General features: G+C 32.0%; 1 protein-coding gene and 1 long non-coding RNA gene across 2 annotated transcripts in view; both read right to left on the minus strand.

Moving 5' to 3' along the window:
• Egfr (epidermal growth factor receptor) overlaps positions 1-21,796 on the minus strand; it is a 153,116-nt gene that overhangs the window by 101,599 nt on the left and 29,721 nt on the right. The gene's annotated exons all lie outside the window — the stretch shown is intronic.
• Positions 1-21,796, minus strand: part of LOC139809940 (uncharacterized) — a 56,263-nt gene that overhangs the window by 15,128 nt on the left and 19,339 nt on the right. Inside the window, exon 2 of the long non-coding RNA XR_011731219.1 lies at positions 14,396-14,444. This is a non-coding gene — a long non-coding RNA (uncharacterized lncRNA). The remainder of the gene's footprint in view (positions 1-14,395; positions 14,445-21,796) is intronic.

Genomic DNA, 21,796 nt, shown 5'->3' on the forward strand with positions numbered 1-21,796 from the left:
ATAGAATGGCCTCTACGGATAATATCGTACAATAATCATGCGCAGCAAATCAATCATTCGCGGCTCTCCACTGCTTGTAATTGCCGTGTATCATTCATCATCGATGCTAGCAACTGGAATGCGTCGATCTTATTCGACGAAGAGAAATGATGATGGCGCATCAGTCAAATCCGACCTGACGGAAACAATCTTCTATAACGCATCGGCGTATAATTATCAAGAGAGCCGCGAACATCGATAAAAATCATCGACAAAAAGCATGAATACAAATTGTCACAAAAAATTTGTAGAATGATGAAAATACATATATTTTTTCAACAAATTGAAAAATTAATTATTTTTATCAAAATTAATATCAAAGTCTATATATACATATATGTATATGTATAAGATTATAATTTAATGTAAAAATATAAAAAAAATCTTTAAATAGTGACTTACATTACCTAATGAATTATTCGTCATTTTATATTTTAAGTAAACTATAAAAACAATAAAATTTTAATTTTGAAATTAATAAATATATTTAAAGTTGTACATTCAAAAATTGTAAAAATAAATTATAAAAGCTTATCAAATGTAATGTAAAATATAAAATTTAAATAACATTTAAAAGTAAATATTGTTACATAGAAATTTTCCAAAATATTTTGTATAACATAATAGATTTCGAAAGAACGCGTACAAGTTACGAGGAACTCATTTGCTGGTAATATTGATATGACTGGTAGTATGAATAGAGTTAAGAAGTTACAGAACATTACAGGAGCGTCAATCAAATCACACGATTTTATCACCTCACTAAACCCACGCTTTCGTTTTCTTCCTCATACTTCTTATCCGCAGTTAAGAAATATGCGGGCATCAAAACGCTGGGGAGAGTTTCGTGTTTCGACGAAAACGTTATTATATTTTTATAATTCAAACAACCGCTCTTCAAGATTTCCGAGGAAGATTATTCACCCACAATCTTAAATCACCCACAATCTTGGCTACATATATGGTTGCACAAAATCAATGTTTGTAAATTTACAAACATTGATTTTGTGCAACCATATATTAATATAATAAATTGTTAATTCTGATTGCTGTGATGTCTCAAATAAAATAATGATTAAGTTATTCTTTTTTGTAATTATCACACTATCTCTTATCTCAATCAGGTTGATTAAAAAGCTAAATGCTATAAAAATTAAGCAATTTTATATTTTCAAGTCAAGAAATAAGAAATATTTTATTAAAATTATTAATACGCTTTAAAAATTAAAACTAAAGCAGAAATTCAAATTAAAAACGAAATATTGATATTAATTAATATTTATATTTAGAAGATTTATTTTGTTTAAAATTTCTTTTATAAAACATATGATAATTTAAATGTCATAAGATTTTATTTATCTTTTTTGTGAAAATTTATATCTACTATTTTTTATAAAAACTAATTACTATTCAAGGTAATGCAAAATAAATGTATGCGCAAAGAAATGTATTTATTTCTGTAATTGCCTTCGCAATTGGAGAAAAACGTTAGAAGAATGATGAAATATGAAAGAAAGTGTACATTGCAGACTGGCAAAACAAGATACTTAGTCGATCAGTTCCGTCAAATGGACTTGATGGCTACCGTCAAAGAAACGTGAGGTGAACCGAGTCATGTTTCCAGGGGCCAATAAAAAGCAGTGGCACACCGCAACGGGTAAAAAATGCAGAACAATAATGCACGAGTCAGACTATGTTTGACCCACACGTATAAGTGCAACTTGTCGGATAATCGGTTTGGTTTTGTCACCATATCGAAATTGTAAATAACACTTATTCACTCTGGATAGTTCCGCTTGATTCAGTGGCACGTGCTCCAAAAATTAAAAAGTTATAATTAATTATACATTATTAAAAGTATGGCAACGGCCAATTCTCAAAAAGTATTTAATTTATCACATTTAATCTTTCATATTAATTAATTTTGAAAAAATACTTTTAATTGAAACAGGTTAAAAATCTTTTGTTTCAAAGGATTCTTTCAAGTAGTGAGAGAGGAACATATGTTTAATCGCGAGTCAATCTTAATATATTGCTTTTATTTAATAGTAAAAATCGGAATATTGTCAAACACATTTAATCTACAAAAATATCTATTTCATTATTTAAAACATTATTACGAATATAGAACATCGACATTTATTCCAGGGTTCAGTCTATGCATTAATGTGATGATTCTACAGTTCAATGACTTTTTCATTTCGGCATAACAAGATGTATAGAGATAGAAATTTATCGCGATAGGATTTTTAAATTACTTTATCTCTATTTATCGGTACTATCATCTTACAACGACGATCGAAACATGAGAATATTCGTTACAGGAAAATTTGCACCGGAACATTCCAGTTTTACGGCTAAGATGAGAGTTGAGATACGGCGCGTAAAAGCATCAACGGCCGAAAGATTTCCGCGAAGGTATTCGCGTCTCTCTTTCATTGCCAGATAACAATCTGATGAGCAAGTCCTATTGGTGGATAAAATTTTGATTGAGTGACTGAGAAATGACAGGCGAAATTATTTGCATTAATTGACATTTTGTTGAATTATGAAACCGCTATATGTACGACTTAATCGCATTTACGCATATTAAAGTTGTTTAATTTACTATTATATAAATAAATTGTTTATCATATAGATATATCAAATAAACTGTATAAAAATAACGATATTATACTATTTACATTACACACTCTGAAAACTGTATTTTTGAAAGAAGAAAACCAAACTTATTTTCGAAATATCGACATAGATATATTGTTTATTTTTTACTAATTTCAAATTATGTTTTCTTTTAAACACTATTTACCTAAAAATAAATTTTTTTTTTAGAATTGAGACCAAGTAGGTATTATTAAAATATTACATCAATATTATTTTTATTATGAAATGTTTGTGTGTTTGAAAAAGTAAATATAAGGAATGAATAATTTCATGTAAACTATCGGACATTATATTATTACTGGATATTTAATTTTCCTTCAAGTGAGTAATTAAAATCTCTCTCTCTCTCTCCCTCTCTCTCCTCTCTTCCCCTCCTTTCCTATTTGACAAAACAGAGTTACTCGCACAAAAATAAAAGTGACGTTAATGAAAGTAGTCTAGTCTCATTAGATGCGCATTTAATTTCACTAAAGCTGTAAAATAACTTTCTCCCACAATGGCAATGGGCGTAATAAATTTTTTATGCGCGTTATTATTGGGGCTTCCGATGCGTGAAACGAGCATCTCTTTCGAGCGTCTTTTACCACATTTTTGTGCAACGCGCCACTCATCAAAACTGATCCGGTGCGTCGTCAGGTTACGCCTACTCCTCTTCCGCGCCCCAGTTTCAGGCTGACAATTTAATCCGCTATACGCACTGTACACACTGTGCTACTTTTAGAATGTAATATGATCAAAAAGCAATGAAATTGTATCTTTCGATTGCAAACGGTGCAAAAAATTGTAATTATTTGTAACTTATTAGATTTCTTGAATTTCCCAAAAATTATATATAAGGATTAATTGTTTGAATTTTTGGATTGCTACATGATAGTTTCGCAGAAGAAATCACCGACTGACGTGATTATATATAGGTCACTAAATTTACGATAAAAAATTTAGTGAAGAGGGACAATCGTTTTGAAGCAAAAATTCAAATGTAAGCACATCACAACGAGGATGAGGAATTCGTGAGGACGTGCTACTCGTGAGTGCATAAGCAAGAGAGTTCACGTGCGGTTGCGAGAGGAGGATCTGGCCGATATGCATGAACAAGCAGCAACTCCAATTCTCTCGTTTACTTCATTGGACGAGCGTGCGCGTCATATACTTGCCTAACCATCGAGAGACCACTTTCGAAAACCTGTCATTACAGGCAATTAGGCATGCATCATAGACCGCAGAGCTGGACGCCTTACACGGCTAGGAGTTATCGGCTGTCGTAACGTTACACGCTGCCGCTTCGTCGCCGCGGCCGGGCCGGGCAACGACGAAGACGACGATTTGTGGTGCTGGGCACGAGGCTTCCTTGTCGATGACAGTTTTATAGGAAGTACCTCGCGCTCGCGTGCGTCTTCTCCTCTGCTTCTCCTGGCCTTCCTTCCTTCCTTTTATTCTCTTTTCGAGCGTCAACGAATGTCCCATTAGGACGTATCGACGCTACGCGCTCGGCATTTAATGCCATGCTCGAACGCGACTCAAAGTGAAAGCTCGCGTGTAGTATACCTTGCCTCGATTCATTTTCCTGCCTTTCTTGTTTATATCGAGGAGTTTCTCGTACTGCGGAAAGAAACAGAGTATAATGCCCAATTATGGCAAAAATATATACTCAATCACGATTATAATCTCGGTGATCTCTAGCTGTTTGCTTAATTTTTTCTGCAAAACTTTTTAAATGTATACTTCATTTGATACAGTCAAATGTCATAATTACGCACAATTCTTCACACATATGCATACACATTAAGTAATACATCTTATTAACAGCAGTTTAATTTTAATAATACTAAACATTTTCTATTTAAATTATTGTAACGTTCTGTTTTCGTTAATGATAGCTTGATTTTAATATCAGGATCTCCAGTATTAGTAACAGCGATTCATTTCAGAAAAAATAGCAATAAAATTAAAAATGTACAATACAAATTTTTGTAAAATACCGATATATAATTTAAATGTAATTAGTTTCAAAATATATTCGGTGGAGTTATACTTTTCCTTGAATAGAATAATTTTATCGAATCAGTATTCCTTGTATAAGTTTGTCTTATCTTGACATGATGCAAGTTCTGGACGCACGCAAAGATCGCTTTTTTTTATAGTGAACTAGTCCGAACTATCTCCTGTGGCATCATTATGCAACTTTGTTATTTTTTATGGAAAGGAAGCAGATGACCTTGAGTGAAGCGCCGAGAGCTTCGTCACACTTTCACCCGTTCTCCAACTGTTTTCCATCCGGTACCGAGTTGCAGTTCTAACTTCGCACAGACTCGATGCAGATCGATAAGATATTGTATAAATTTCTTTCAGACATCTTTTAAGACAGAAAGAGATGCACGAATTTTTCAATTTTATCATTATTTTTCTGATATTTCCAAGAATTTGTATTGTAATTCATATTTGAGTCAAGAGAATCTGTTAAAAAACTGGTATTAAAATTATACTATACTTTTCTATCCTATAACGTTATTTCACTTCAATAACGATGCTAAATTATATAATTCCATTTTACTATTACATTGTATATTATTTCGAAGAAACGTTGCCTATAGCAACTCTGTCATTATAAAGCGGCAGTAGAGCCCCCTCCCCCACCCCCAGTAACGGGTCTCTCTCTCGTAGAATGCGGATTACGAGAGGCAAGTTTCGCTCTCTGTCCGATAGGTGATGCTGGACATGAAGCTCTATCCTTACGAAGGCCGTCGACCTCGCGTATACAAGCGCATACGTACGTACTCGACACGTAAAAGTCCGGTACCTATACACGCGCGTGCGAGGAGTGGAAGAGATTCTTCTTTCTCTTCTCTCTTCACACATTCTCGACTTACACGGGCGTAGATGCTAGAAATCCTTGCTGTTGTTCCCTGCTGTACTCGCGCACAGAACTGTTAGAACTTCCGAAAGATCAAAGGATTTCATTTAATTAATTTAATTTATCTTGCAAGAGCGTATCATTCCTTAGTAACGACCTATCTTACAGTTTTCTTCATCTATCAATCGATAATTTTAATTATAATTTTTATTTAATTCTGATATCGCTATATTTAGAAAAATCAGAGTTGATTTAAAAAGATTACTCCATTAATCCATCAATAAGTTTTGAAATAATTTGTTGACTTTGCTGTACTATTCATTATAATTTGCAAATGCATTTGCATGAATTTTAATATGTGATATTACAATCACTTTGCTCGCGGCATTCTCCACATCTTGCAGGCACTTCAATATTTACCTGCGACCAAGACGAGCTTTAAGTCGAAGGCAAACTGACCGACTCTCTGTTAATGTGCTTAGACATCGAGTGTCCGCTCATGGACGGTCTACAAGAAGACGCTTCGCTCGCTAACTAAAGAGATTATCAAGCCTTTCTCGTCTTTTCGAAAATTTATTAAATATTTGGCGAGCGTTCAGGATCGAAAAAACATGCTCAAGCAACTTTTAGCGAACGCGGGAATTGATGTAGTATAATAATACGAAGAAGAATCATAAAATATTCTTGTGTTTTCAGGGATATCTTCTCTTTTTCTTATACTTTTCTTATGCTTCCCTTATTAATAAAAATATTATTCATGTGTGTTTTTTTTGCCATCAGATTATCATTTTTGCATTTGTAATAAATCCACAATAATAGTTTTATTGAAATTTATATATTTATCTATTAATTTATTTAAAGTTTTAAAGCTACAATTAATTAAAAATGTCTCAATTTTCTTTTACATAACAATTAATAAAATTGTTGACAAGATATTTGAGGTTTTATCAGAATAATGACAACTTGTAATTACTTATTTCCATTTTCCTAACAAAAATTTATAGCAATTATTAAATGCGATATCTTTTAACATAAATAATTGTAATCGCATACAATGGTTGTTTCCATATGTACTCAAGCGCGACGAAAAGATTAAACGTTATGTATTATTACGTACAAGATATATGTAACTAGATTATTCTTTTTCCCCCAAAACAACTCGCTTTCTCCGCGTGCCAGTGATCACATAGTTACCTTCAAGCTTTTATGAAATATAGCGTATTATTGGACACGGATAATAAAGCGAACATTTCCGTCGCCTACTTTTTTGCGAAACAAAATGATTTTAATTGCTAAATTGCGCTAGAGCACCTGGAAAATGGGCCAACGTTTTCAGTGAACTCATGCATGAAAAGGAAAATTACAGTGGAGGTGTTTAACAACGCAACATTTGGTTAGAGTTCATTTCACAGTATTGTGTAGAATAATTTTACATTTACCCCACTATTGTCACAAATTTAAAATTTTTTAACGAGCAAAGTACAAATTATAGATCGCCTCTGCATGCGATTGCATATGTCGATATTGCATATATTATAATGCAATCAAGAGATTACCACACACACATGTCCCATTATAGAAAATATCCTTGAAAAGTTTTTATTTCTATTTTACAGGGTGATTTTTAATTAATTGTCTTACTTTTACGGACAGAAAGTACTATGTTACAGTTTTAGTTTCATAAATTTAAGATGTTTTGTAAGATGTGTATTATATAATTTTTCAATAATACATCTTTTGACAAATAAGAGCTTGCTCTCGAGATATAATGGAAAAAATGATAACACACTAAAGTTTTACTTAAAAAAATGTGCTTCTGTAAAAATACTCTATGTTGAGATATTTAAAAGTGTTACTAAAAATTTACAATTATTTAATGCATGTAAAATTAATGCAAATTTTCTTATAACTTTATAGAAGTCTTATTGTTTTTCATTAAAAGTAATATAAAAACATACAAATATTTTAGAATAATTAAAAATTTTGAAGATTTTGGTTATCAACTAACAATAAATGTCAAAGTTTGAATGACCTGCGGCACAAATTTGAACTAATACATTTTGTGAGTGAACACACATCTGTCGATATAATAAATTTCTTTATACCGGTTATTAGTAAAGAGAATTAAAGTCCTGTATAACCTGTTTTACCGACTACCGACAAGTCTTTGTCGACAGAGCCAAATGATCCATAATCTGTTTTACCAACTCACAGGATCATACACCTGCGTGATCATTAACGATAGCAATTTAGAAATGAGTGAAAGCGAGAATGCAATTACGCACCGCTTGTATTATGTCAATTTCTATCATTTCTTAGGAAATAAATCCTTAAAATATAAATAACATTATAAACCTTTCCAGTTAAAAAGAGATTACAAATCGTAAAAGAAATTGACTAACGATTAACCTAAAAAATTTAAATATAATTTATTATTTTGTCTAGCATTAATAGCTGCGAAATATATTTATGAGCACTAATAAAACTTGAAATTTAAATAAATTAAGTATAGAATCCAAAAAAGATATATATTATTTTCTTCGTTATAAATCACACATAATACACATATGCACAATGACATAACTATAAAAACATGTCCAACACTTAGACACTTATACGCAATACTTCTTTTACAAAAATATGAATGTAACTCCCAATTTCTATACATATATTAAAATATAAAAATAAGATGTTGATTATTTTGTTCCTGATTTTTTCCTACCGCACTTGCCATTTTTCGCGTTGTTCACTGACAATGAGAATCAATGTATATTACTATAGCGTTTAGTCGCAGCGTGAAGCTAATTGTTGCTTGTAAATCACTCGTCTGGATACGAGAGTCGCCGTAGGTTCCATGTCTTACGTTTATGCGAGCGAAGGTAGGGCGTCACGGATGGGAGCGTCCGTGTAGAAGGAAGCAAGACGACGGTCTTATACGGCACCGGGTTTCAGAGCCGTTTCGGTCGTCATGCGAGGACACAAGAAAAACATGGCGACCTCATTGTCTTAGACTCGTAACCGCGACTGTCGTGCCGCGGATAAGATACGGGTGCGCCAAGGCAAGTTAAGTCACCATCGTCGGTCGTTTGCCAAAAAGAAAACACAGCATATTCGCGGCGATTAATTTGCCGATTTGCCACGCACGTGTAAAAAATGTGCAATGTACTATATTTTTACAGACATTCGATAATATGGAATTTATTTCGATTATTACCTGTTCTAACACATTGATTAGATCTCGGTTTCGAACTGATTTAAATTAGACGTAATTGTAAAAATTGCATTCCTTGTACAGCAAAATTTTACTGTTAAGAAATTCTTAAATTAAAATACGAAAGCCGCGAATTAATTATGAGTTAATTGTGCAAGGTAAATCAGTGTATTTATATCCTGTATATCTGAGAGATCCTCAAATTTAATTTAAGCTTTGTAGAAAGACGAATGAGCAAATTCATCATCCTGCAGAAAGATAACTACAATACTCAATTAACACCTTGAGGCGCGTCCTTATTGTTACGCAATAAGATGTACATATCGCACTGCAATAAAATCCAACTATTGTAGTGTGTATGGCAGTATATCTATACATGCGCGACGTGACACTTATGTTTATGCGTTCATTCGATAAATCCGAGTGAAATTTTCGGTGCAACGAACCTTAGGCGCGGTGCATGTTCATACGACGCTTATATATAGTTGGCACAGTAATGATGCCGGTGGAGAATCTTATTCACCTGAGGTCTCACAAACCTCAATAGAAGAGTCTTTTCCACGGGCAGACGGCACGGGAGAGACGTTCTTCTGCCTGTTTCCACGTCGTAGTCGACTCGTTTCGTTCGCGACCCCGCTTTCGCGAGCAAGCCTCGTTCTCGCCATTGTTCCGACAAATTATGCATATTAATTCGCTGTTTCTTGTCGTGCATTTGTGCGAGTTCGCGCAGAAGTGCGAAGCGTTCTCAAGACCGACCCATAAGTATGCCTCGGCAAATGATAAACCGTTAAATCTAGTTCGTTTCGAGTCTGTCAAAGTCATGGTATAACGGCAACGTTTACGTGATATTAGTTTTGCAAGTTTCCGTTATCCGTAATAATATTTAATTATCTATTAATTATATACATGTATTTTAAAAACCGCTATTAATTAGATAATCTTAAGCAATTTATGTGACTGATCTCCAAAGGTATCGGATACACACGTGCGCTTCAAAGAATAATTAACTTCACAATATGTTATCCGTGCCGCTTCATTCGCTACAGAAGATGACAGTCTGCCGGATGGTGACATCATGATAGTAATTGCGTTGGCGCTTAATGATACAAACAGAATACCATGGGAAAATGTTAAGAAATCTACGCGATAACCCGGCGCGTCAAATGAGATCGATAATACTTAAATGCCGTTGTTAAATCGAAACGTCCGGTCGTGTTTATTTGATACTGCATATTTCCTCTAATTATTAACTAGAGCGGATTGCTATCATCCGCGGTAATGAGAATATTGGCTGAAGCAGGAATTAGTGTATTTAAAGTCGCCGCGGTCGACATAGATATCGCGGAAATAACGATGTAAAGCAGAGATGGAAACAGAAACGATAGAACTTGGTGCCAAGAATCTTTAGCAGATCTTTAACGAAAATAATGTAAAATTGCAGGCTTGGAGTGCAAGCATTAAGAAAATGTTGTAAACGCCGAATTTATCAAATGTGACGTTTTTTTAGCGAAAAAATATAAAGACAAGAGATTAATTATTTCTGAGAATAAAATAAAACAAAATCAATTGAAATCTAACGTAAAAACCATCCTATTAAATAATTTATCAAATAATCATTTTTATTAATCGCTTTAATGTGTTTAAAAATTGGCGCGTAACGGTTTTTTAACGGTCATCTGCACGTCTCCAAAATTTCTGTGAACTGGTTTATAAGGGGACAGTTACGCGCTCGTATCTTTCTCGCGTCTTTCCCTTCGCCTGAAACTTCTCTTTTGCGTTGTTGCATCGAGTCTGCTCATCAACGAATTCATCGTATTCGACGGCCATCTGCTCACATAATACAGGTTGTGTATGAAAGTAGGCGGTGATACTTCTTCATTTTTTTTAAGAGTTGCCGAAAAAGATTGCACGCCGCCGATGGGGTTCGTGCGAGGAACCTTCCCCTAAAGAACGTATCAGGTGACGTTTTCTTCCCATGCAATCCGTTGATGAGCAGATGAGTGTCATCGGAAGCAGGATGCACTCAAGCAGCCCTCTTCACTCCGAGCAACCCTATTTTTTTTCCCGTACCTGCCTTCCTGATCGGAAGTGACGATAAGATTTCCGCTCGCGTGCGATCTCAATTATCATTAAACAAAGCTGGTGATCGAGCGATGGGCTACTGTTTTCGTTGCCCATCAAAGAATCGACGCGACGCGACGTGCTGCGTGACATGAAAATACGATTCACAGCGGAAATCTTGAACGCGATAAATCTTGACGGAATCGATGTTCGAGTGTGTTGCCTAGTTACGTCGTATAATACCTCTCGTTGCGTGCGGTAGTGATTTTACAATAGCTAAGGATACCATTAAACGGTGGTAAAATACCGTGATTAATTGAGCCTCAATAATCACACACTCGTTAGGAACAATGATTTTGCGCCATTTACATGAGAAGGAACTTCGGCTAATAAATTGATGCTTTAGAGATGCAGTACTTTATCTCATTTCATGGGTAAGCTTACACGCACGTATAATTTTCTCGTGAATGTTTTTGTGAACTTAAGAATGCCTAGATAATTAAAATGCTATCCTAAAAATAATTAAATAATCAAAATTTCTTATACATTAATTACTGGAGAGAGCATAACATTATTTTAAAAATATAATAATAATCTATAAAATAATTATGTTATGTGACTTAAAACATTTTGAAATTTCATTAAATAACAATATTCTTAAAAAATATATAAATATTCGGAAATAAAAAAACCTCCTTTTTAAGTTATAGTGATGTAATTGTATTAAATAAGAAGAAAAGAAATGTTAGATCTAAAGGTACAAAGGTTATACGTATCGATAAAGGAATATACTTGACACTACATTTACAAAGGTGTTAAAATACTTTGCAATTGTAATTAGGCTAAATTTTTACAATTCTAATAAAGTAAAAAGGTAAATTTAAATCAACGAAATTGTAATTCTACGGAAGCATCATTATTCGGGTATCAAAGGTAACGAATTAATGTTGAGACTTTATATAACGCCAATGTAATGTTCCATGTTTTTCTATTCATTTTTCTATTCTATTTTTCAATTGCCAAGCAACGTCTTTTTATCGCGATCGATTGCTCACCGCGTCGAGTACGATCATAGTGCGTGGAATAAACGTCTTTTATTTTTCAAATAGCACGTCCTCGTTTCTAGATCACTCTATTCATTCTACTTTGCAAATAACAGCGATACTAATTCTGGAGCGTTAACTGAAGTTAATAATTATATACAATTTAATTCAAGTGCTTATGTGCTGATCTGTTTTCCTAACTGATTGAGTTCAAGTTTTGCGGAAAAAGTACAGAACTCTTATTTATCTAAATTATTAAATAATTTTTTACTAAAGAATATTTCTGTAATTCGCTATACTACAGATAAAAGTGTTATGTTGTTATGTATTTAATATGGCAGTGCGTCCAGCTTGATTTTATTCAGCAAACATTACTGAAACGTATTTAATGACGTTAGCAAAAAGTACGAGCCTGTATTTCATTTAGAAATCAAGTTACGCGATGTTTGCAATTATTCAAGGAGCTCTTCACAAGAGACACCTGATGCCTATTTGTAATATGCACCGACTAGCGAATTCTCCGCGACTGCTTATGCATTTAGTTTCTATCGGAGCATATCCTGTCATTCTGATAAAAGATGATGGAATTTGCGACGTATATATCGTTCTTGTTTTTTTCAATTTGGCTGACTGGTCTTGCAATACGAGCAGTCTGTTATTTCAAATGCGACAAAGACAATCGATACAATTCTATAGATAACGAATGCATCATATAAATTTTTGTATTATTGTCAAGTTTTTAACATTTAAGCAAAGAATTTGATGTACTGACCAATTCAGCTTAAAAATAACACAAATATAACATATAATAAAAGATACATGAAAGAAAAAGAAGAGGAGAATGAAAAAAATTTAATCAAATAAGTTTAAAAAATTAAGCAAATTAGATAATAATACATATAAAAAATGTAAATTTATACATTTAAATATATTGCTTATGTATTCACGATATACTATGTTTAATGTAATCCTATGTAGTTTTACAAAAGTTAAAATTGCGCTTTTGCTTTAATTAAATGTTCGAGACGTACCAATTTTGTTATAAATTATACGTCTCGGTATTTCGTATCAATTATCGAGATAACTACCGATGCTTTCGTTTTCATTATTTTTAGCAGATTCTCGGTAAATATTTCGCTACATAACATCTCCTTTCATACATAGCATCTGCCTTGAATTATGTTTCGCGTGGATCATGTTTCTTGCATGTATCAATCGTGATTTTTCTCTACTGTACTCTAATGCGGACGTAACTCGTTAGAGCACCAGAAAGTTTACACTACCCCTCGTAATACCGCTCAGACGTCAGTGATTAACAATAAGTCACAAAGCTTCGTTCCAATGAGATCACTGGACCTGGCCGAGATCATTAATCAAGCGCGTGTTCATGTGACTCAGACCGATTAACGTATACAATCACGAGACGTGACTACAAAGTGCAGTTTATATGCGTCTAATATGGATCGTATAATATCACAAATTTACTGTATTCAGAGTGAAGAATAAATAAGTGCTTCTCTCTGTATTTGTTACAGGTAAAAATTACCGCAGTAAAAATGCGCAGATGTTGACAGAATCATATAATATTGCACGCGGATATTCTTGGATGTGTATGTCATATAACATGTTGCGATATTTGATGGATTCATCGGTAATATGTTGGATCCTGAAAATTTTAGTGTACAATTAAATTTAAGTGTTATTTCGAAATTTTTACTAAATTTTCCACTCATTTTGAAATACTAAATCTCTTATTTAAAATTTGTGTATATGGTCACGTCTCGTGATTGTATGTTAATACGTTTGATAATGAGTCACATGAACACGCCGCGATTAACAATATTTATATGTATAGATAATGCATGTAAAATATTTTATTTATATGTTAAATTTATAATGTTTGTGGAAAAATAGGGAGATATTATATCTTTGCAAAATTTTCAAGATAAGAAATATTGTTACAAATAAATTATTGTTAAATAATAATAACAGAATAATTTATATGTCATTTTAGTATCTTTTTTCTTATATGTATATAATAATTATAAAGTTTGCAAGTAAAACTATAAGATGTCCTTGAAATTTATAATATTTAAAGTGTCGGCGCCAATTAAGTCCTCAATAAATTCTAGAACAACAGGTTTTAAAGAAATCACCGGTTGAAATTCGTCCTGTTAAAACTGTCGGGAAGTTTGGCAGAAAAAGTCGATCAATCGTAACCCACAGGTCCGAGAGCGTGGCACGAGAGCTCCCGACGAATCTTTAGAATTCTTTGTCGGCATGCTGGGAACCCAACAAGACGGGCTATCGAGTCGGCTTTGTAGGCCGCAGAGGAAGACCGAAGACGGCAAGATGTGCAAAGAGGGGATAAAGAAAGCGCAGATAATGCGAGCTGTAACGCGAGATGACGTGAGAACGTCTTCCCGAAAAAGAATACCGAAATGATCGAGAAGTATATATTCGTGCTCGACTACCGCGAGCCTAAATTGTTAGTATCCTCGGTCCGTGTGATCCTTCTATACTTACGTACGGTTATCGTCCCAAGTCGACCAAAAACGTTTCGCACGATACTCACCTGAAACAAAAATAAGTCATTGTTATTATGGAGAGCAATTTAATCTCTTTGTGTTTATATTATTTTGATGGTTTGCCACGTGAAGTTTCTTTTGAAAGTATTGTACTCTTGAAGAACAGATTCTTTCTTTCTCTAAAAATTTATATTTTCGAAAAATTAATAATACTAACAATAATTAAGTTGTATTAAGCACATAACATCGTTATATTAAAAAAAAACTAAAAAGTTATTATATAAGAGATTCAATAATATATGCCGAAGAGAGCTACAGCGGTTTCATACAACCAAAAAACCTTTGTAATTTTCCATGCATGGCAAAAAGTTTAAATTAATGGTCAATGTCAAAATTAAGAAGGCACGATGAAAATGCAATTCATCGTATTAATTTACGGCGCATTTACATGAGCTTTTTATTCGTATTCAAAATGGCAGATTGTACAGAATAATTGCGGCCCTCATATTATCGTAGAAGAAAAGGTAAAAAAAAGAAAGATAAAAAAAGAGAGAAGAAATAACACTAAAAAGGTAATCAGAATATTGATTGTCGTATTTATGCTAATTGTGCAGAACTGACAATCAGAACGGACAACACATGAATATAAATTTGACTGCATAGTCTTCGATTAATCAAAGCATTCTTGAGCAATAGGATAACTGCCTCACAAAAGCCGTGTCTCACAATCAGTATATCATTTCTTACTTTAAAAATATGTTTTATTTTAAAAATTAATTAATTAATATATAATCTTGAAAATCGGAACATATTTCTAAATTATCTTATTATTTATAGAATAAATTCGAATAAAGTTAAATCGTTTTCTTTTGTTTCGACTTTCAAAGATAGTATGGAAAGAAATGACTTTTTATTGGGACAGTTATCTTACTTATTTCAGAAGTCTAATACATTCTGTGTCGTCTAACAAATATCTGCGACGCAAATCACGATACAAACATAACATGCGTCTAACATCCTTGACTGCACTTGCGGAAGGAATTATAAGATCGTTAAGATGGATAATGGAAAATGGAAGTTGGAAGTGACGCTAGAAGAGATCGACGTGTTTGATGTCTAACTGATTTATTGATATAAGTACAAAATGATGCAATTGCAAAGATTGAAACTCTTTGAAATCGGTGTAACATTATTGCTAAATGTACATGTTGTAAACAACAACAAAAAATAGTTATCTATATTGATCCATGATAATAGAATCAGCTATATAACTGATGTAAGACGCATCCATGTATGGAAAATAAAACTAATTGAAATTATATCAGTTTTAATCTATACATATATAAAAATAATAATATAATAAAGAAATATGTTACATAAAAAATTTAATCACATTTTGAAGTTTACAAGTAAAAAATTTTATACTTTCTAGCTCAATTGTATTAATATAACGTTAGTCAATGTCGTTTAGTTCAATTTTTTTTCTATGGCGATTTAGAAAGGAATGAAAAGTTGTTAAGTAATCTTAATTAGCCAAGGTTGTCAATAGTCATTAAAGTTTATTGGAATATATATTTAAATATATCCACTGAACCATTCACTACTGATATTGTACAATATTAAATTCTAAAATTTATTAGATTAAAATATAAATTAATTTTTACTTTGACGAGATGCTAAACGGAAATACTCGAATTGTATCCAAAAAGATTACTTTATCCTAAAGTTATTCAACATTTAAGATAAAATCTTAACGATTATCTATACAAAACAGCAATTTAAAAAGATTTAATTATAATAACCCTTTCGATATTGTAATCTTCATATAGATGAAAAAAATATTAAAACAAAACTTGACCTTAATATAAAATTTCATGGTTCTAATAAGTAAAGCAGTAATTACATATTAATATATTAAAACAAGTGTGCTATTTCAACATATGTAAAAAGACAATTTTCAGGAATATATTGCTTTTCGCTTAGATGAAATGAAAGTTTTTAAAGCATTAGTCATACGCCAACTAAAAGGTTAGCCGTGCAAATTGATTAAATATGTGCTGCAGCGTCCGGTCCATTAGCGTTGGACGGAATATATAAATCCATGCAGGTAATCTACGATCTGCTCCGAATGCGATTTCCGACCTGATCGGGCGGAAACTGCTCAAAGAAAGCCGCGGAGAGCGATTTAAAAGCATGCGCAAATTCACGTCAATTACTAGAAGTAAAATCTGTTCACGCGAATACTGCAATAGGTATAATCTAAAACAGCGGTGAATATCGCAAGAGAGGATGTTGTTACGTAAAGTTCGGCACAGAGAACTCATGCCTTCTAAAATTCCTTTTTGCGCGGCAAAAGGAGCAGCTAATCCCAATAGCGTTTTATAACGAAATCTGCAGGTGATTCTTTTGTAAAAACGCTATTTTACTTTATCCTTGGATTTTTCTGCAACTATAATCGCATCGAGTTCTTCCTATAATATTATTTAGTCGATATTTAGTAACACATACGCTTAAATTATTAATTAGAAAATTATTAATTATAAAATTAATAGATGCATTATCTATGTTGTAAATCTGCATTTTTTATTTGCAAAAAGTTTAACGCTATGTGGAAAGTTTTGCGGCAGCTTAGTATTAAATTATTATATAACTGTAAGATATTAATAGTTTCTATATCGAGAAACTGATAGAATCTAATTTATATATTTATACATATAAAATTTCATTATTAAAAAATATATTTAACATCGCACTACTAATTGAGTAAGACATATATGTGTACGAAGGAAAAAAATAAGAAAAAGTGAAGTGTAAAGAAATATTTATTATAATTCAAAGTAATTTAGAGTTATTTCAAAATCAAAACTTAAAGAACTTGAATATTTATACCTATGTAAATAAATTAAACCAATGTGATAAATCATTATTTAGTGAAGTGGTAGGATGTATATACACTTCTGGTATTGAGCTAAGAACTATATTTGGAAGAGCGTAGTTCAAAATTATCGTAAAAAAGCGAGTTGCCGAATGTTTAATAGCGATGAATTTGAGAGATATCTATATTATACGAAATAATTGTACGAGTAGTATATAACACCGCCTATCTCAATTCATTGAAGCATCTTCGTTCTACACAAACACAAGGAAAGATTTCAAACATCTGCATCCTGTAGGAGACTGCAAATGATCTGAGAACCGCCTCAAAGACTTTCACTTCGATTCTGCTCTAAGTGGAGCGGACGTGGCAAGTGGTTTCGTGAGTATAGGTATCGGCGAATCCCTCTATTGGCAATATATTGTCAGAGTTGAAATGTTTCCTGTCGTACGTGCCAAACGTATGTACACATTTGATCATGGCGTAAGAGAGCCATTAAGTGCATCACATTTGTCTTACGATTAATATCATTGAATTGTGAAGTCTACATGGAACGCTAGAACGTTAGACTATATTTGTAACATAAAATATAATTGAATAATTTCGAATTAATAATTTTAGCTTTCAGAGTAATATAATTATTTATAATTGACTGATCTCTTTCTGTTGTTGAAATCTGTTGATATAATTTATAATGAAAGATCTAAGAAGAAATATCTACCAAAGCGTGCGCACGAGGTTTATGAATCTCCCATTCTGAGGTCGTAACGTCGTGGTCAACCGGTTGGTTTACATGTGTACAAGTTACAGGATGCGTGGGCGAGCAGGAATGAGCGGTAGCGTGCAAAAAGAAGTAAAAAGCCCAAAGCCGAGACAGGAGACGTCAGTCGAACGTTAACTCACCAAGAATCAAACAAGCAGTCAATAATAATTTGATTATAAATTTAATTATAACCTCTTTCTAAATCTCCTAATTCTTTTTCTAAAACATGAATTTTTCTTTAGACATTAAAGCCCATTTTAATTTTTTAATATAAAAGTCGTTTGAAAGAAAAGCGATATACAATTTTCTTATATAATTCTTTAAAATTAAAATAACTAATAATTCTTGCTAATTTCATTAAGTAATATTTATAATTTTATAGGAAGTATTTAATTTTAAATATGTCAATAAATTATATTTTGATAAATATTAGATATACAATTTAAACATAAAATCTACAGTTTTTACATAACAATAACAAGATTAATAAAACGTATAATGAATTGTCAAATAGAAAGCTTTTTATAGCGCTTTATTCGAGAGAAAAGGGAATCAGCATCAATTATGCAGATTAGTTTCTGGAAATTTTTTTCAAGCATGTTACTACAGAATCACACTTGTATCGGGACATGGTTGCTATCTTATATATTCGTGAATAGTAGCATGTTTTTCAAGAGTGCTGAGAATACTGAACACTTTGCATTAAGAATTCCTGAAATGGACGTCGAATGTTCATACGTGCATCTCCAGCGTCACGCACCTTTTCGAGAAAAATGAAATATTTATCAAGTGTTTGTCACATAATTCTTCTTTTGTAAATATCTATTTCCTTCACACACACTCAGATACGTATATTAACATTATGTTACAACAATAGCAAAAGGAATGTTTCAAATTGATTCACACTGACGTAATCTTTATTTCGGGATTTTGCGAAGCACTGAGATTTGTTTTTCTTGTATAACGCACAAAGAATCCATATGTTAGGCTCTATTACGACAAAAAAAAAATAATCGATATAACCATTGGAATAGAACGCATTGATCATTATGTTTATTAAACACATTCTATATTACGAACATGCATGATAAACACTTTGATATTTATTGTAGAAATACATTTTGAATTTATCGAGAAATTTAGAGAATAGTATACATACCTACGCGTTTTAATAATCTTATTTAATAATATTTTTTCTTATATACGTCAAAAGCAATAAAACATCTATTCTTGTTAAATTATTATTTAATATTATTGCAATCAAGTAACTATGTAATATTTCTCAGCACTGAATGTGTATGCAATATTTTTGCAGATTATTAATTAATTGTAATTATTAATCATTCATTAATAATTACATATGAGAACAAGTACGTGAATTACGAAAGGGAAACTCAGCACTCTTTGAATTACAATCATCGTGCTTCTAATCTGAATGAAGTATCCAGTGAGAAAATGTTGAAGGACACGGTATGACCACAGGAGGGGAATCTCACGGAACATCATTGCGGAAACAAACGTTTTTATCTTCTCTCATTTGTCTGAACAGTAGTGTGTATGTAATCTGTGCCACGCGTCTTGTATGTACTATCAATGGGAAACAATTAATAGTGAGAAAATATCTAACGAGAACCACTCGCCATCCATTTATTACAATCAGATGGGGAGAACCCATCCGACTGTAATAAATTTTCTTTACAAGAAAACTTACATCATTCTTCGAAAATTTCCTAGTTATAGCTTAGATATCACATACATGATTAAAAACATTATTACAATTACTGTTTTAATGCGTGTATACAAGTATTCTGAGACAAACGTGCTTTCTCTTAAATGCCAAAGTTCAAAGTTTATTTATTACATTTTTTCTATTATGTTTGAACATACATAATTTCAATTTCACAATTTCTTTAGAACTTGCGAAATACTGATTAGCAATTTCTCCGAAATATTGTTGAATATATGATGCGTCAATGATTGCGACATATTAGCTTGTCGATATTGATACATAAAAATAATACTAATAGATATACTAATAGTTATTAATAATAAAATACTAATTACAAACAAAATATGTGATTTATCTGACATCATTATAAATAAATTTGAACAGAGAATTTTCTGTCACGTCTGTAATACTAACCCGCGTTTTCGAAAGATATTCTATGCAAGCGCAATATAAGTCATTTATAAAAATTCTGAACGGTAATTAATTAAGATGTCTCTTTAATTAGCGGTTAATGCTATCGCAACCTCTCTGTTGCCCAATGTATAAGGACGACGATTAAATTAGTACCGCTGTTCGGTAAAATGCAACATTAAGAGAATGCCATAGTAGGGTAAAGTTATATTCAGCCAGTTTTTATAAATATACAATTAAATTAATTATATAATTATACGGCATAGATAAAAATAATAATTTGTTTGAGTACACTGAAAAAAGGTTTTAGTTATAATAACCAAGGCTTGGTGAAATAGCTTCAACTAAAGGGTTTAGTGATTATGACAAAATAATTTGGTTAATGTTAACAACCCTTTAGTTGAAGTTATTTCACCAACCCTTGGTTATTATAACCAAAACTTGTTTTCAGTGTAAAAAATTAGGAGAAAACATACAATCATGATTAACATCATACATCTTATTTGTTCAAGTATTCGAGTTAATTATTTAATTTTTTAAAAATAATAGCATATTAATCCGGAGAAATAATCAAATAATATTGTACGTCACTTATTTTCATATTTAATATTTTTCAGCAGCGGATAGATCAAATCATGTATATTATTTAAAAACCATAAAATTTTTCTTGACATTACATATCTTTCAGCGAGTAAACAACGTTATCAACTTTATCGTTATTACGAAGAAGTTCTACGCATGAGACATCCTGATCCAAATAAGTATACATTGCAGATCACAATAAATTATGAAGAGCAGTGAATTATTCTTTAATTAATTCAAATATTTTTTAATCAATTAAGCCATGTTATGACGCAAGTTCACGTACTTTGTGACGCAATTTTGTCTTAATGACGAAATAATAAAGTGCAACATTGAAATTATGTCGAAACTGTCATATACTAGTCAGGTATTACTACTCGTTTTTTTATGCAATGCTAGGAGTAAAAGTGAAAATGCATTGCTATCGACATTTTATGGACAAAGAATATGCGTTGAACATATACATTTGTGAAAGCGTTAAGCAGAATGCAAAAGAAGCAAAATAGAACAATTACAAAATAATAAAAAAGTAGCAATTTCTAACTTATTCGTGACAATATTTAGTTGCATTTTTAGAATATCTCCAAAATTATTTTTAATTTTAGGTTTTTTAAATAATTATGTAACAATGATAAGACCCCAAAAATATTGATATCCGATAAGATAAATCCAAATAAAAATTAATCATCATTCTTAATCAACACGATAAGGATTCTCGTGGAAAGGTATTGGAAATCATTCTTGGTTGAAAACCGCAGCAATTAATTACTGTTTAACGATAAAAAGATGCTACTAAGGATCGCCATGAATCATCGAGCTTATTAATTATACGTAAAGTAATGCGTAATGAAATCGAGTCTGTTTTGCCTTATTTGCTCACCGAGCAAGTAGCTGCGTTGTTTTCGAATCAATCCATTTTAAGTGTATATAAAGGAAAAAAGAAGAATGTGTAGTTTTAAAGATACATCAAGTATAGATAGCGGAATTATTCTTTAATCAATTTCAAGTAAACTTTAATAAAATTTCGATTTAAAGCATA

The sequence above is a fragment of the Temnothorax longispinosus genome, chromosome 3 (assembly GCF_030848805.1).
Source record: "Temnothorax longispinosus isolate EJ_2023e chromosome 3, Tlon_JGU_v1, whole genome shotgun sequence".
Taxonomy (NCBI): Eukaryota; Metazoa; Arthropoda; class Insecta; order Hymenoptera; family Formicidae; genus Temnothorax; species Temnothorax longispinosus.